The sequence below is a fragment of the Chiloscyllium punctatum genome, chromosome 23 (assembly GCF_047496795.1).
Source record: "Chiloscyllium punctatum isolate Juve2018m chromosome 23, sChiPun1.3, whole genome shotgun sequence".
NCBI lineage: Eukaryota > Metazoa > Chordata > Chondrichthyes > Orectolobiformes > Hemiscylliidae > Chiloscyllium > Chiloscyllium punctatum.
Window position 1 is genome coordinate 25,202,798 of NC_092761.1, and position 16,016 is coordinate 25,218,813.

The 16,016-nt window shown below is 44.0% G+C and overlaps 1 long non-coding RNA gene across 1 annotated transcript; it reads right to left on the bottom strand.

The window, feature by feature from the left end:
- Positions 1-3,692: 3,692 nt before the first annotated feature.
- On the bottom strand, positions 3,693-13,675 carry LOC140493967 (uncharacterized). Its single transcript, XR_011963811.1, has 3 exons — positions 13,498-13,675; positions 6,458-6,566; positions 3,693-3,957 (listed from the first exon to the last, which is right to left on the bottom strand). It is a non-coding gene; the product is annotated as an uncharacterized lncRNA (long non-coding RNA).
- Between the last annotated feature and the right edge of the window lie 2,341 nt (positions 13,676-16,016).

Here is a 16,016-nt window from a genome sequence, read left to right on the forward strand (position 1 = left end):
AGGATTTACTATCATCTAGAAAGGAAACATTTGATTCGGAATAGTCAACAAGGTTTTGTGAAGGGTATGTCATGCCTCACAAATCATACCGAGTTCATTGAGAAGGTGACCAAACAGGTGGATAAGAGTAAAGTGAGGTATGTGGATTTCAGTGAAGCGTTTGATAAGGTACCCCATGGTCGGCTATTGAAGAAAATATGGAGAGTGTGGTGTTTGAAAAGTAGAATAGATGAGGTAGCATCCAAGATGCATGCAAGTTGATGTTTCTCTTGTAAGCCCTTCATCAGGAATCAGTTTTATGGTCTGCAGCATCTGCAGTCTTCATTTTCTCTTCGCTCCTCGGATGCTGCCTGACCTGCTGTGCGTTTCCAGCGCCACACTCTCGACCCTGATCTCAAACATCTGCAGTCCTTACTTTCTCCCAGAAAATATGGAGACGTGGAATTGTGGGTGATTTAGCGTTTGGATCACAAATCGGCTAGCTGAAAGCAGACAGAAGGTGGTAGTTGATGGGGAATGTTCATCCTGGAGTTTAGTTGCTAGTGGTATAGTGCAAGGATCTGCTTTGGAGTGACTGTTGTTTGTCCTTTTGAAAATGACCTTAATGAGGGTATAGAAGGATGAGTTAGTAAATTTACGGTTGTCAGTAAGGTTGGTGGATCTGTCAGCAGTGCTGAAGGATGTTGTGGGTACTGAGCAGTAATGTTCTGTGTGCATGGACCTACAATGGGCTAAATAGCTTCCTTCTGTGATGTAACGATTCTGAGGTACTCTGGCCCACAATAAAAGCTTTAGGTACCTGGAGAGTCAATCTGGTCCAGTAAAGGAGACACACTGCACAATCATCCATCATCTCTTCCTGTTCTCTGATATACAGCGGCATCAAAATATCAGTCCAAACAGAATAGATTGATTCAAATTCAAGCAGTCAGGAGAACGTTCACCGGAGGGGATTGCCGTCAGAGGATTCAATGAATAATAAGATTTCAGAATAACACAAAAAAAAACAATATCACAGCAGCATAATAATTGGCAGCAGAGTAAAACTTAGTTCCAAATATGTTCAAGTTCAGCATTGTGTTCAGCTTTGGTCACCTTGCTGTAGGAAGGATGGTATTAAACTGGAACTTTACAAGGATGTTGCCAGGACTCAAGGGTCTGAGTCATAGGGAGAGGTTGGATAAGCTGGGACATTCCTCTTTAGAGCGCTGGAGACTGAGGGGAGTGAAGTTCTTCGAATGTCTAGTCATGGCCCACATCAGTTCCAGTCTCCCAGCCTGCCTCGATCCCCTACAATTTTCCTACCAGTGGAATGGGTACATAATGGGTGCCATATCCCTCGAACACCTGGACAACAAGGACACCCACGTCAGATTCCTGCTCATTGACTCTAGGTTCATCTTCAACACCATTATTCCCTTCAGACTGATCACAAATCTCCCTGATCTTAGTCTTGGCTCTGCCCTCTGAAATTGGATCCTCAGCTTTCTGACCCACAGTACACAATCAGTGAAAATAGGTAAGTGTGTCTCTTCCATGATAACATTCAACACTGAAATCCCAAAGGATGTGTCCTCAGCCCCCTACTATGCGCCCTGTACACCCACGACTGTGTTGCCAAATTTTGAACGAATGCCATCTACATGTTCACTGATGACACCATCATAGTAGGACAGGTATGTAATGATAACAAGTCAAAATACAGAACCGAAATAGTGGACTTAGTGATATGCTGCACTGAGACCATCCTCTCTTTTAACATTGGCAGAACTAACCAACTGATCAATGACTTCAGAAAGAAATGAGGAGAACATGCCCCCATCTGCATCAATGGAACTGAAGTTGAAAGAGTGGAAAGCATTAAGTTGCTCGGAGTGACGATAACCGACCTCCCATGTAGATGTGACAGCCGAGATGGCACAACAACGCCTCTTCTTTCTCTGGCAGCTCAGGACATTTGACATGTCCACAAGGACCCTCAACAATGTCTACAAATGCACCACTGACAGCAAAGTATCTGGGTGCATAATGACCTGGTGTGGCCACAGCCGTGCCCAGGACAGTAAGAGAAATGACAGAAGTTTGTGTACACAGCCCATGCCATCACGGAAACCAACGACCCATCCATTGTCTCCATTTACACAGCTCACTGCCGTGGAAAGGCTGACAACATTATCAAAGACCCATCTCACCCTGGATCTCCTGCAATCTCTTCCATCATGCAGACAATACAGAATCTTGAACACACAAACCAGCGGCTCATGAACAGCATCGTCCCAGCCCACGATTAAAATGAGGAATGGGCTCTCTAACTTCAAATAATGCTGATCTTGCTCACATTGATGTTGCCTATTGCATGCCCTTTCTGGTGTAGCCTGTATGTCTCAGTCTAAGTTTTTCCTTTACCCTATGATCTGTATGTCCTTGCTTATTGTAGGAGCGAGATTCCCCAGCGAGGGACAAAGACTCTGGAGGCAGACAGGACACAGGCACGGAATGGACTTTAATTCAAGCAAAACCTGGTTAACGCTGGGAGAATACCAAAGGATCTTCCTCGAATCTGACTTTGACATGAGAAGACAATCGTTTCCTTAATCTCTAGCTCAGATCAGACGGCAAATCAATGACACACTTCGAGTTTACAGTAAAAAGACAGTATTTTTATACGTTCTGTGTTGCAATGATCATAAACAACTTTGTCAGCGTACCCTCCACTCCCCTTCTGCAGAATCAATCTTGTAAAACAACTGATCATTGATGGACACTCCCAGGGACAGCCCGAGGTTTTTATTTGTTTCGGAAGTTTAACGATTGTTGGTATCTCTAGGCCTTGGGATCTTTCTATAATGCATTCCAAAGTTCGGGGCTGTGCTCTTTTCAGTCATATCCCCCATTGTTTATCTTGAAGGATTGCATGAGTTCTATTCTCCATTGGGCAGGCTATCTCTTATCAAATTCCGTGATCACATTTTACAGTAAAAAGCTGATTCTGATACAAAATACGTAATATTATTATTTCCACGGTTAACCTTTTTCTTCGTGAATTCGACAAGACAAGCCAGGCATCTCTTTAAGGTTTTATTATTATGTTGAAATCTGTGTCCATGATTATTTACCAGATATTTAACTAGAACTTATTACTATTGTAAACAGTTTCAAAGGCACAGCTAGCTTCTGAAAGATAACTTGAGATGCTGTTTTTGTGGATGAAAATAATCCTTACTGAGATCAGAATAAGTTACTTTTTGTAGTGATTCTTTAAAGTTTTTGTGCTACAATTTCATTTTTTCATCTGTGTTTTGTTACAAATCATCTTTTTTTTTAAAAAGAACCTTCTTTACCACTATATTGGCATGTTTCAGAATCTTGCGAATCAGATTATCCTTTCTTTTGCTTTGGAATAATTCCCTTTTCAAAGGCCCTTTTTTCACTGATGCTGAAGCAATCTATTTTAATTTCTGTCTATTTTGTGGCTCTTCAGAAACAGACAGCTGAAGTAGACTTTTAATTTTCGGCCACTCCATGTCTCTAAAAAAAGGCAGCTCCAACCCTCACTATGATCTGCCAGAACTGTGTATAAACAAAGAGTTTCACTCTACTTAGATACATGCGACAATGAATCCTATCAAATCAAATAAAACCAAATCGTACGATCGAGAGAGAGAGATTGTCACAAGGTCAATACACCCCGATGAAACCTCTGCAGCCTGCCATATCTGGCCAAAAATCGTGATAGTCGATTAAACAACTAACTGTTAGAGAGGGCTTCACAATTATCCCCATTCTATCAATGGATCAGCTCTGCACATCAGTGTAAAAAACAAGGAAATAGTATCTGTACCATCCTCAGCCAGGGGTGTTGAGTCGATAATTCAATTCACCGTCATCATGATGCCCACAGGATCACAGATCAGTCTTCAACCAATTCAATTCGCTGCACGTGCCATGAAGAAAAAGCTGAACACAGTAGAGAGGCAAATGCAATGAGTCCTGACCCCATTCCTGCAATAGGACTGAAGACTTGTGCTGTACAACAAGCCGTGCCCCTGGGGAAGCGGTTTCCTTCCAGCTACAACTCTGACATCTCCCTGGCAATGTGGAAAATTACTCAGTGTCGGGGAATAATTACAATCTGGACAATTACAACCCTCTCAGCCTCATCATGATAGTCAAATTGGGAGTTCGTTTTGATAGAGCTGTCAAGCAGCACAGACATAAACTTGCTCAGTGTGGTTTCCGATCGGTCCCCATGTGGAGATGGTGCTGTTTTGGAAAAGTCAATGTCGATTGTAAACACCAATTTCCTTCCCCAATGTACTTTCAGGAAGTGAATCTCCCGTGCTCTCCTGGTCTGTCCTAAAAGTGACTCCAAACACACAGACATGTGATGCACTCTTCAATGGTCTCTGAAAAGGCCAAGCAAGACACTCTATCGTATCAAACTGCTCTGAAGTCTAAAAGGATAAAACCTGACAGAACACCCAGCCCCCAACCTCGGTATGGAAAAGGGAACGGGAAACACAGTCCTGTTGAGCCAGCAGAGACGTCCTTCCTAACATCTGTGAACTTGTGACAACATTTACAGAGCTTTCCCACAAACCGCACAGAAACATCGGGAATGTAATAGGCCATACAGCACACTGAGCCTGCCCCATTCTAGTTAATGTCTGAACATCTCCTCAATCCACATTCCCCACACACTTTAAACACCCCTTAATGTGATTAACCTTGTGAAGCTATAAAATAGGAACTGTGGTCGTCCCCTTGGTCTGTCGAGTTTGCTATCCAATTCAATATAATGATTGCTGACCCTTTATTTCTACACCATACTCCTGCCCTCTCCCCCATCCTTTGGTGTCTAGACATCCTTATTAGTCTTTAGTGCCTTGTCTTCCACAGCCTTATGTGAGAGAGAATTCCCAGGTTCACCAGTCTCTGAGTGCAGACATTTATTCGTATCTAAATGCAATGTGACCCATCTGTATTTAATACTGCGGCCTCTTGTTTTAGACTTCCCAGCCAGGGGAATTATCATCACTGCTTCCAATCTACCTCACCCTGTCAGTGTTTTATATATCTCACTGAGATCTCCACTCATCTTCCTAAACCCCATGCGATACAGGCTCAGTTGCCCCAAACTCTGCTCCACAAAAAGTCTGTCATCCCAGAGATCAGTCTGGTCATCCTTCGCTGCACTCCCTCAATGTCAGGTTTGTTCTTTATTAGGTACGGAGACCAAAACTGCACACAACACTGCACAATGTTCGAGTTGAGGTCTCACCAAGGGCCTGTACAGCTGCACTGAGACACCCTTACCCCTGGACTCCAGTCCTTCTGAAATGTTGGTCAACAACAATTTATCTTCCTGACTGCTTTCTGCTCCTGCAATATTGCTTTCAGTGACTGGTGTACAGGGAGATCCCAGATCCTTTTCAATGTTACAGCTCCTAACTTGGTGGGTCTGTGTAAACTGGTTTGTGTGCCAATGTATTCCCTGTATTGGCTTCTTTCTGCAGAACTCACTGCCCTGCATGGAACACAGATGTCTGTCTAAACAATAACAGAAGAAAAGTGCAGTTCCCTTCATAGATCGACATTTCTCAACCACTTCCTTTTCCAATGGTTGGCTGGAACTTTAGTGTTTCACAACAAAGTAGACAACATCACATCTATCCACACTGCTCTTCATCTGCCACATGTTTACTCATTCACTCCGTTTGTTTCATTCTCCTTTAAGTTTTTTTCACATTCTCCTCACTTTCAAAATCCTAGTTCCGTCAGCAGACTTGGAAACTTTGCATTTGAATCCCTCAACGAGATGTTTGAGATGTATTGTGAATATCTGGCGCCCCAGCATCAATCATTGTGATGACTCATGAGCCTTCCAAACTGAAAACCATCCATTTATTCCTCCTCATTGTTTCCTGTCAACACTCCCATTTTAACTCCATGTTCATATATTACCCCCTTTCCCATGTGCTTTTACTTTGCTTACTAGGGTTGGGACTCTATTAAAATCCTTGCTGAAAATCCTAGTTCAGTGCCTCTATTGTATTTTCTTTAATTAATCTACCAGTGAGTTTCTCAAATGTTTCCCATTTCATCAATCTGTGTTGTTTTTTTTCTATGCCCATTATTTTCAGTTCCAATAATTTCTCCAAATTAGTTTATTTACTAGTTTCATTCCAAATCATTTTCTCATCAGACTCAGGTTTTTTCCTATTGCTGGGAAGGCTTTGTTTATGCATTTTTCTGTGAAGGCAGAAGTGAAGTAGCTGTGTCATGTTTCTCTGTTCTCCATTCTCCATTCCCTGGTTTCACTCTGTAAAGAATCTGAAACTTTGACTAAAAAGAACAGCTGTTGTCTATTCACCCTGTCCATGCCCCTTGTAATCTTAAATCTGAATTACATTCCAACTTAACTTCCTCTGCTTCAAAATAAATAACTCGAGCTTACCCAGCCTCTCTCCACAGCTCGTATGGTCCATCCCAGGGAGCATTCTGGTGAATCTCTTCTGCACCTCATCCAGTACAATCACATCCTTCCTGTAACGCGGCTCCTAGAACTGCACACAATATTTCATTTGGCCTTACCGAAGTGCTATATAAAACTCGGATAATCTTTGGGTCAATGAATAAAGGCTTTATCTACAGTCATGCTGAACTCATCAATTATCATATCCAGTCACATTCAGGGATGTGTGGAGAAGCACGCTCTGAGCTTCCTAGTGTGATGCCGTTCTTTGAGTCCTCCCCTGTCTGTTTCCTTCTTCCAAAGTGCATCACCTCATATTTATCAGAGTTACGTTCCATTTGCCATTGATCTGACCATCTGACCATTCTATCTGTATCTTCCTGTAATATAAGACCTCCCTCCTCACTGCCAACCACACAGCCAATCTTTGTGTCAAACACAAACTTACTTATCACACTCCCCCTACCCACTTCACATTCACATCACTTATGAATACCACAAATAATACGGAACACAGCACTGATCTCTACCGGGTACACCGGGGAAATTGGGCTCCAGTCACACAAACAGCCTTCTCCCATGAAGTTGAGTTTGGATACAACTTGCCAAGTCACTAATAGACCCTACATGTTCCCTGGTTGTTCTGTTCCACTTGATATACGTGAAGAATATCTGGGGATTCTCCTTAATCTTGCCCTGCCAGTAGGCTTCCATGCCCCTGTGTTAGTCAGTCCCCTCCGAGGGAAGAATTTCCGCCTTATTATGGTCTTAAATGGCATATCCCTTATCCTGTCATTATTTGCCTTAAATATAGAGTAGACAGCTAGAGAAACATCCTGTTTATTTCCACCTCATCACATGAATCATAGATTTTTGAAATTTCACTGCGATCACCTCTCATGCTTTGAAACTGGAGAGGTCGCAGGAAAAATCTCCCCATCAGAAAATCTTGTCATCTCAGGAATTAATCTGGAGAATGTCCATTGCACGTCCTCTGTGATCAGTGTCATCTTTCTTAGATTAGGTCACCGACACTGCACTCAATACCTCAGGTACACTCTCACCAACACTCTATGCAACTGATTCATGATGTCTTTACCTCTATATTCCAATCCCTTTAAACAAACTCCAACCTAACTTTAACTTTCCAATTACATGTATTGCTCCAAATACCATTCACACTAATTGCATTTACAAACTCACTCTGTGAGTTATCGAGGCACAGAGATGTACAGCATGGAAACAGACCTTTCAGTCCACCCCTTCCATGTCGAGCAGATAGCCAACCCAATCTATTCCCACCTGCCCGCATCCGACCCATATCCCTCCAAACCCTTCCTATTCATATAACCATCCAAATGTCTTTTAAATGCTGCAATTGTACCAGCCTCCACCACATCCTCTGGCAGCTCATTCCATACACGTACCACCGTATGTGTGAAAAAGTTGCCCCTTAGGTCTCTTTCACGTTTTCATTTTTTTAAGTGTGGAAGGAAGTCCACAGCGACCCACCAAAGCACAAACCACCCAGATCCTTCCCCCTACACCTAACAGTACAGGCAATTTAGCATAGCCAATTCACCTAGCCTGCACAAGTTTGGATTGTGGGAGGAAACCCACGCAGACATAGGGAGAATGTGCAAAGTCCACACAGCCTGAGGCGGGAATTGAACCTGAGTCTCATGGCATTGGGAGGGAGCATTGCTAACCACTGTGCCACCCAACATCCTTCACTTCTCAGCCTAAACCTATGCCCTTTAGTTCTGGACTCCCCGACGCCAGGGAAAAGACTTTCTCCATTTATCCTCTCCATGCCCTTCACAATTTTGTACATCACGAGAAGGTCACCCCTCAGCCTCCAACGCTCAAGGGAAAACAGCCCCAGCCTGTACAGCCTCTCCTTATACCTCAAATTCTCCAACTCTGTCAACATCCTTGTAAATCTTTCCTGAACCCTTTCAATTTTCCCAACATATTTCCGATAGGAAGGAGACCAGAATTCCACGCAATATTCCAACAGTGGCCTAACCAGTGTCCCGTACAACCGCAACATGACCTCCCAACTCCAAAACTCAATACTCTGACCAATAAAGGAAAGCAAACCAAACACCACCTTAACTATCCTACCTACCGGCGACTCCACTTTCAAGGACCAATGAACGTGCACTCCAAGGTCTCTTTGTTCAGCAACACACCCATTGCCATTAAATGTCGAAGTCCTGCTAAAATTTGCTTTCCCAAAATGCAGCACCTCGCATTTATTTCAAATAAACTCCACCTGCCACTTCTCAGCCCATTGGCCCATCTGATCAAGATCCTGTTGTACTCTGAGGTAAACCTCTTCGCTGTCCACTACACCTCCAATTTTGTTGTCATCTGCAAACTTACTAACAATACCTCTTACGCTCGCATCCAAATCATTTACGTAAATGATAAAAAATTGAGGAACCAGCACTGATCCTTGTGGTACTCCACTGGTCACAGGCCTCCAGTCTAAAAAATAACCCTCCACCTCCACCCTCTGTCTTCAACCTTTGAGCCAGTTCTGTATGCAAGTGGCTAGTTGTCCCTGTGTTCCGTGAGATGTAAACTTGATAACCAGTCTTCCATGGAGAATCTTGTCGAACGCGTTACTGAAGTCCATATAGAACACATCTACTGTTCTGCCCTCTTCGTAACTTCTTCAAAAAACTCAATCAAGATCGTGAGATATGATTTCCCACGGTTAAAGCCATGTTGACTATCCCTAATCAGTCCTTGTCTTTCCAACTCCATGTACATCCTGTCCTTCAGGATTCCCTTCGACAACTTGCTCACCACCGACGTCAGGCTCACTGGCCTATAGTTCCATGGTTTGTCCGTACCACCCTTCTTAAACAGTGGCACCACGTTTGGCAAACTCCAGTTTTCTGGCACCTCTCCTGTGACTATCAACGGTACAAATGTCTCAGCAAGAAGCCCAGCAATTACTCCTCTGGCTTCCCACAGAGTTCTATGGTACACCTGTTCGGGTCCTGGGGATTTATCCACTTTTACACGTTTCAAGACATCCAGCACTTCCTACTCTGTAATATGGACATTTTTCAACGTGTAACCATCTATTTCCTGACATTCTATATCATCCATATCAGTTTCCACAGTAAATACTGATGCAAAATACTCGTTTAGTATCTCCCCCATTTCCTGCAGCTCCACACAAGGGCTGCCTTGCTGATCTTTGAGGGGTTCTATTCTCTCCATAGTTATGATTTTGTCCTTAATGTATTTGTAAAAACCCTTTGCAGTCTCCATAATTCTACTTGCTAAAGCTATCTCATGTCCCCTTTTTGCCCTCCTGATTTCCCTCTTAAGTATACTTCTACTGCCTTTATACTCTTCGAAGGATTCACTCGATCTATCCTGTCTATACCTGACATATGCTTCCTTCTTTTTATGAATCAAACCGTTTAGTTAGTCAGCAATCCCTATACTACCAGCCTTTCTTTTCATCCCAACAGGAATATACTTGTTTTGGATTCTTGTTATCTCATTTCTGAAGGCTTCCCATTTTCCAGCCGTCCATTTACCTGTGAACATCTGCCCCCAATCAGGTTTTGAAAGTTCTTGCCAAATACTGTCAAAATTGGCCTTTCTCGAATTTATAACTTCAACTTTAAGATCTGGTCTATCCATTTCCATAATTATTTAAGATCTAATGGTATTATGGTAGCTGGCCCCAAAGTGCACCTCCACGGACACCTCAGTCACCTGCCCTGCCTTATTTCCCCAGAGTGGGTCAAGTTTTGCACCTTCTCTAGTAGGTTAATCCACATACTGAATCAGAAAATTTCCTTGTACACACTGAATAACTTCCTCTCCATCTAGACTCTTAACGCTACGGCAGTCCCAGTCTATGTTTGGAAAGTTAAAATCTCCTACAATAATCACCCTACTTTCTTACAGATAGTTGAGATCTTCTCACAAGTTTGTGTCTCAATTTCCCTCTGACTATTAGGGAGTCTATAACACAATCCCAATAAGGCGATCGTCCCATTCTTATTTCTCAGGTCTACCCAAATAACTTCCCTCGATGTATTTCCAGGAATATCCTCCCTCAGTACCCCTGTAATGCTATCCCTGATCAAAAACTCCATTCCCCCTCCTGTCCTGCCTTCCTTTCTATCTTTCCTGTAGAATTTGTAACCTGGAACATTATCTGCCAGTCCTGCCGATCCCAGAGCCATGTTTCTGTAACTGCTATGATATCCCAGTCCCATATTCCTAACCATGCCCTGAGTTCATCTACCTTCCCTATTTGGCCCCTTTGCATTGAAATAAATGCAGTTTACTTTATTAGTCCTACTTTGTCCCTGCCCGTCCTGACTGTTTGACTCGTTTCTGCTCTTAGTTTACCAATCTCAGATTGATCTATTTCCTCACTATCTCCCTGCCCCCAGCTCCCCCCCCCCCCCCCCCCCCCCACCCCCCACCGCCCAAACTAGTTTAAAACCTCTCGAGCAGCTGTGGCAAATCTTCCTGCCAGTATATTCGCCCCCTTCCAATTTAGGTGCAATCCGTCCTTCTGGTACAGGTTCCTTCTACGTCAAAAGAGATTCCAGTGATCCAAAAATGTGAATACTTCTCCCATACACCAGCTCCAAAGCCATGTATTCATCTGCTCTATCCCTCTATTCCTGTCCTCACTAGCTCATAGCGCCGGGAGTAATACAGATATTATTACTGTCAAGATCCTCTTTTTTAAATTTCTGCCTATCACCCTGCAATCTCCGTCCATAATCTCAAACGTTTTCCCTTTTTATGTCGTTGGTTCCAATTTGGTCAATGACCTCTTGCTGGACCCTCTCCCCTGTCAGAACATTCTGCATCCTTTCTGAGATATCCTTGATCCTGGCACCAGGGAAGCAACACACTAATCTGCTTATTTCTCTGCTGTCCACAGAACCGTCTGTCTGTACCTCAGACTAGCGAGTCCCCTAACACAATTGACTTCGTGGAATCCGACGTATCCCTTGTTGCATTAGTGCCAGTCTCCATACCACAAACTTGTCTGTTTGTGCAACGTTCCCCTGTGAATCCATCACCCGCTACATTTTCCAAAACAGCATATTTGTTTAAAATAGGGAGAGCCACAGAAGACTCCTGCACTAGCTACCAAACTCTCTTGCCTTTTTTGGAGTTAACCCATCTATGTAACTCTATCTGAGACTGTCCCTCTTCCTATAACTGCCATCCATCACATACTGTTGTGTTACCAATTCTGTATTGTCTTAAACTGTCTCTCCAACCAATCTATTCGATCTGATAGGACTCACAAGCAGAAGCATTTATTGCTATAATCTGCAGTAACCTTTAAATCTGATAAATGCACTCCGATATCCAGCGATACATGAATTCAAACAGCAAAGGCAGTAACTCTGCAGGTACGCTGTCCTGTCAGTTTCTTCCCCTCACCATGTGCTTCCTTTGTCCGTTCTTTTCCCTGTTAAAACTTGCATAAAGGCTTCTGATAATTCAAATACACCATATCCCCTATACCACTACACCCCTCCTACACCCTTACAATTCTGCCATTTATATTTACACCAACAAATTAAATCCAACACGCTCGTTGCCATAGAGACCACTGTCACACAGTTACTGTACTGCCCTTGCCATAAGTACACTGAGCGTCCTGACTGTAACCATATTGACATTCCCATCACTGTTTGGTGCCTACAAAAGAATTCCTGCTAATGGTTGCTGCTGCTTGCTTATTCTCAGCTCCACTTTTGATATTCAGATCCACATGACTGTCTCATTAATGCATTAACCTCATACTTTCTTCACAACTTGTTGGCTTTTTGCCTAGTCCGCATATTGGGATTAGATTTGGTTGGAATATCTGCTCAGCATGGATGGGTTGGACCGAAGCGTCGGATTCCATGCTGCACATCTCTCTGACTCTGTAGCTCGATCCCAACAACCCTTCGTATTCACTTCCCAGCAATGGTCATTCTGCAGCTACACCTCCGTAATGACAGTTCCATCAGATCTGTTCACTGTCATTCCATCTCCCTTATGGCGAATACAGGGAGTCGCACCTCAGTAGTGGGGGGTTGGACAGATGGGTAGAGGTTACAGAGATAGGGAGGCTAAGAATTAAACACAGTTACATCTGGTCAAGAATGTCAGAGGGACAAAGGTGTTTGGGAATTGGAGGAATTTACAGAGAGAGAGGGAGCTGGATTAGATTCTGGAGATAGGGATAGGGATGGAGTTAGGAAGAGGCAGGCAGACTGAGAGACACAGACAGGGGGCTGTTTCATCTAGGAGATTATTGTGTATATTAACAGAGATATGGAAGGTTGTTGTGATTGAAGACATTTACAGATATAAGAAGGCTTCTAGGCGCTGGAGGCTACATAGATAGGAAGGCAATGGAGAATTCCAGGTTACTGGGTTGGAGACAGTTACACAAATGGGGAGGGTTGCACAAACTGAAAGAGGTTCCTGTGGTCGGGAGGGGTATGGTGTCGGGAATGAAGGTGAAATTTAACAAGATAAAGAGCAAAGAATTGGAGAAGGATAAGGAGATTACAAATTTTTCACAGCTAAGGAAGGGTTGTAGGAGCTGGAGAAGATTACATAGATAGGGGCAGATGGAGAAGTTAAAGACAAATACATTGACATGGAGGGTGGTATTGGTGGGAGGAGCTTACAGGGATAGACAGGGCTGTCAGGGTTTACAGGGATGAAGGAATTTAGTACCGACTGGAGAAGGTTAGGGATTAGGGTGTTAGGGACTGGAGAACCTGACAGAGACAGAGACAGAGACACAGAGAATGATGTGGACTAGAGGAGATTTCAAACAGAGGAAGGATTATCGGGACTGGAGGATATTACAGAGATCACGAACACAGCATGGGCCAGGATTGATGCCTGCGATCCCCTGTGCTGTCGCATTGAGGACTAGTACAGAAGAGGTGAAAGCAGGACCCTCACAAGATGGTGAGAATGAAGTCTAGAATGTTGCTGTTCCTTACCCAGCTCTATATCTCTGTCCTGTCTTCCTGGTCTACCTCCACCCTGTGCTGTTTACTGTGAGTGATCTTACCAGCTGCAGGAATTACTGAAGGCTCCAGATCTCCCTCTCCATTTCTCTTGGCTGACCAACCAGTTTCAATGAGGTGATGGATGAGACAGGAGTTAGGAACATCCTGATGACCTGCATGAGACAGAAATAGACAGAATGGGAAATTAGACTGATGCAATGAGGATAACACATGCAGAGTGGCACTGAGTCCAGCAGAGATCTCCATAATCCCAGTCTCATCCCTTGCCTGTGCTGCTGCATCTCTCTGGAATGGACAATTCTGTTGACTCAGGATCTCAGACCATCTGTAAGAGAGAGAAATGCTGACAGAGGCAGTAAATAGATTGACACAGTGAGGGATACCACATGGAGAGATAGTGAGTGATATGACATTATTAAACACTGCATCAACAGGGAATTGTTTGAATTTGTAACAAAGACACTGGGATAATTGTGAGGGGATTCAACCTTCCTATCTCATCATCTCTTTGGCAGTGGCTCACAGATGAGGCTGACTCTCTCCCACTCTCAGTGGGGGTGGGGGAGTCTGGAGTTGGCTGTACAGACCAATGTGGCCTTCCACAGACTCTGTTACACTTGAGGCAGAAGGTGAACGTGGAAAGGGGGTGGGTGGGGTGTTGACATGACAGCGCGCTCCTTGTGCTGTTTTCTCCTGGACTCCCGTTTTCCCCACAGAAAGTCTCGATGTGCTCGACACCTTCCCAATGCTCCTTCCCACTTCAGACGGTCTTGGCCGATTTGATTAAGAGATGAAAAAGAACCGATCAATTCTGAAGTAACCAACATTTAGAAATGTGGAGGAGTGCAGTAGGAAGAGGAAATATTGTCAGTGTTTAATCAGAGGAGTGGAACAGGGAGAATTGAAGGTGCTGGAGGTGGTGAGAGTGTTACAGAGAGGGGCAAAGGCCTGAACAACGTTACAAAGCCAGTACGGATTGCTGCAGCAGAGCTGTTTGCCAAGGTAGGGATTGACATATGTATATTTCATTGATTCATTCAAGGCCTAAGGATATCACCGGATGGACCAGCATCCATTGCCCTCCTGCTAATTGCCCAGAGGCAACTCAGAGCCAGCCATATTGCTGTGGGACTGGAGTCACATGTGAGCCAGACCAGGTAAAAATATCATATATCCCTCCCTCAAGGACATACGTGAACAAGTTGATTTTTTCCAGATAATCAACAATGCTTATACAGTGGCCTCACTAATGTCCTCTACAGATACACCATGACATCCCAACTCCTACTCTCAATGCTCTGCCCAATGAAGGGTGACCATCCCAAACGCCTGCTTCACCAGCCTGTCTACCCGTGACGCTACTTTCAAAAAACTGTGTACCTGTGTCCCTGGGTCACTGATTGACAACAGCACCCTGGGCCCGAACATTAATTGTACAAGTCCAGCCTGGTCTGCTTTACCACAATACAACATCTTGCATTTCTCCACCTGTTATTCCAAACCTCAGTGGTCCAGCAGTACTGTTGATTCCATTGTACTCTTCGATATCCCTCTTCACTGTCCACATTATCACCAATTTCAGTCTCACTCACAAACTTGCTAACCATGGCTCCTGTATTATCATCCAAACTGTTTATATAAATGATGCACAACAGTGACCCAGCACCGAACCCCATGGCACACCGTTGGTCACAGGCCTGCAGTTTGAGCAGTAACCCTCTATGAACATGCTCTGTCTCCTACCATCAATCCTGTCTTGTATCCAGTTGGTGAGCGCTCCCTGGTTATGTCTGATCTAAACTTACTAACCAGTCTGCCATGTAGAACCTTGTCAAAGGCCTTGCTAAAGTTCATGTGGACATCGTGTACTGCTCTGCTTTGACCTCTCACTTGTCTACCTCCACACTCACATTTGAGGCATGATTTCCCATGCACAAAGCCATGCTGACGATCGTTAATCTGTCCTTACCTTTCCAAATGCACGATGATCGTTTCTCTCAGAATCTCCTCCAACAACTTACCACCCTGCCATCAGTCTCACTGGTCCGTAGTAGCTGTCGATGATACAAATATCTCTGGGAGGGGCCCTGCAATTTCCTCCCTCGCTTCTCACAAGGCGCTGGGGTATATCTGATCATGTCCAAAGGTTTTATCTAACTTTTCCATTTTAAGACATCCAGCACTTCCTGTTCTCCAATGTGAACTCTTTTCAAGACATCCCTATGTATTTTCCCAAGTTCCCGAGCTTCCATGTCTTTCACCACAGTAAAGCCTAACACACAATACTTGTTCAGTATCTCCCCCATCAGCAGTGATTCCACACAGACAGCCTCATTGACCTTTCAGGGGCCCTATTCTCTCACGAGCTAATTTTTAGCCCTTGTTGAAACTTGTCAAAATGCTTCTGAAATTTCAAATATCCCTCTACTGCAACTAGCCTTCCCCACCCTTATCTATTCTGCCATTTATGGTCACACCAAAATATAGGA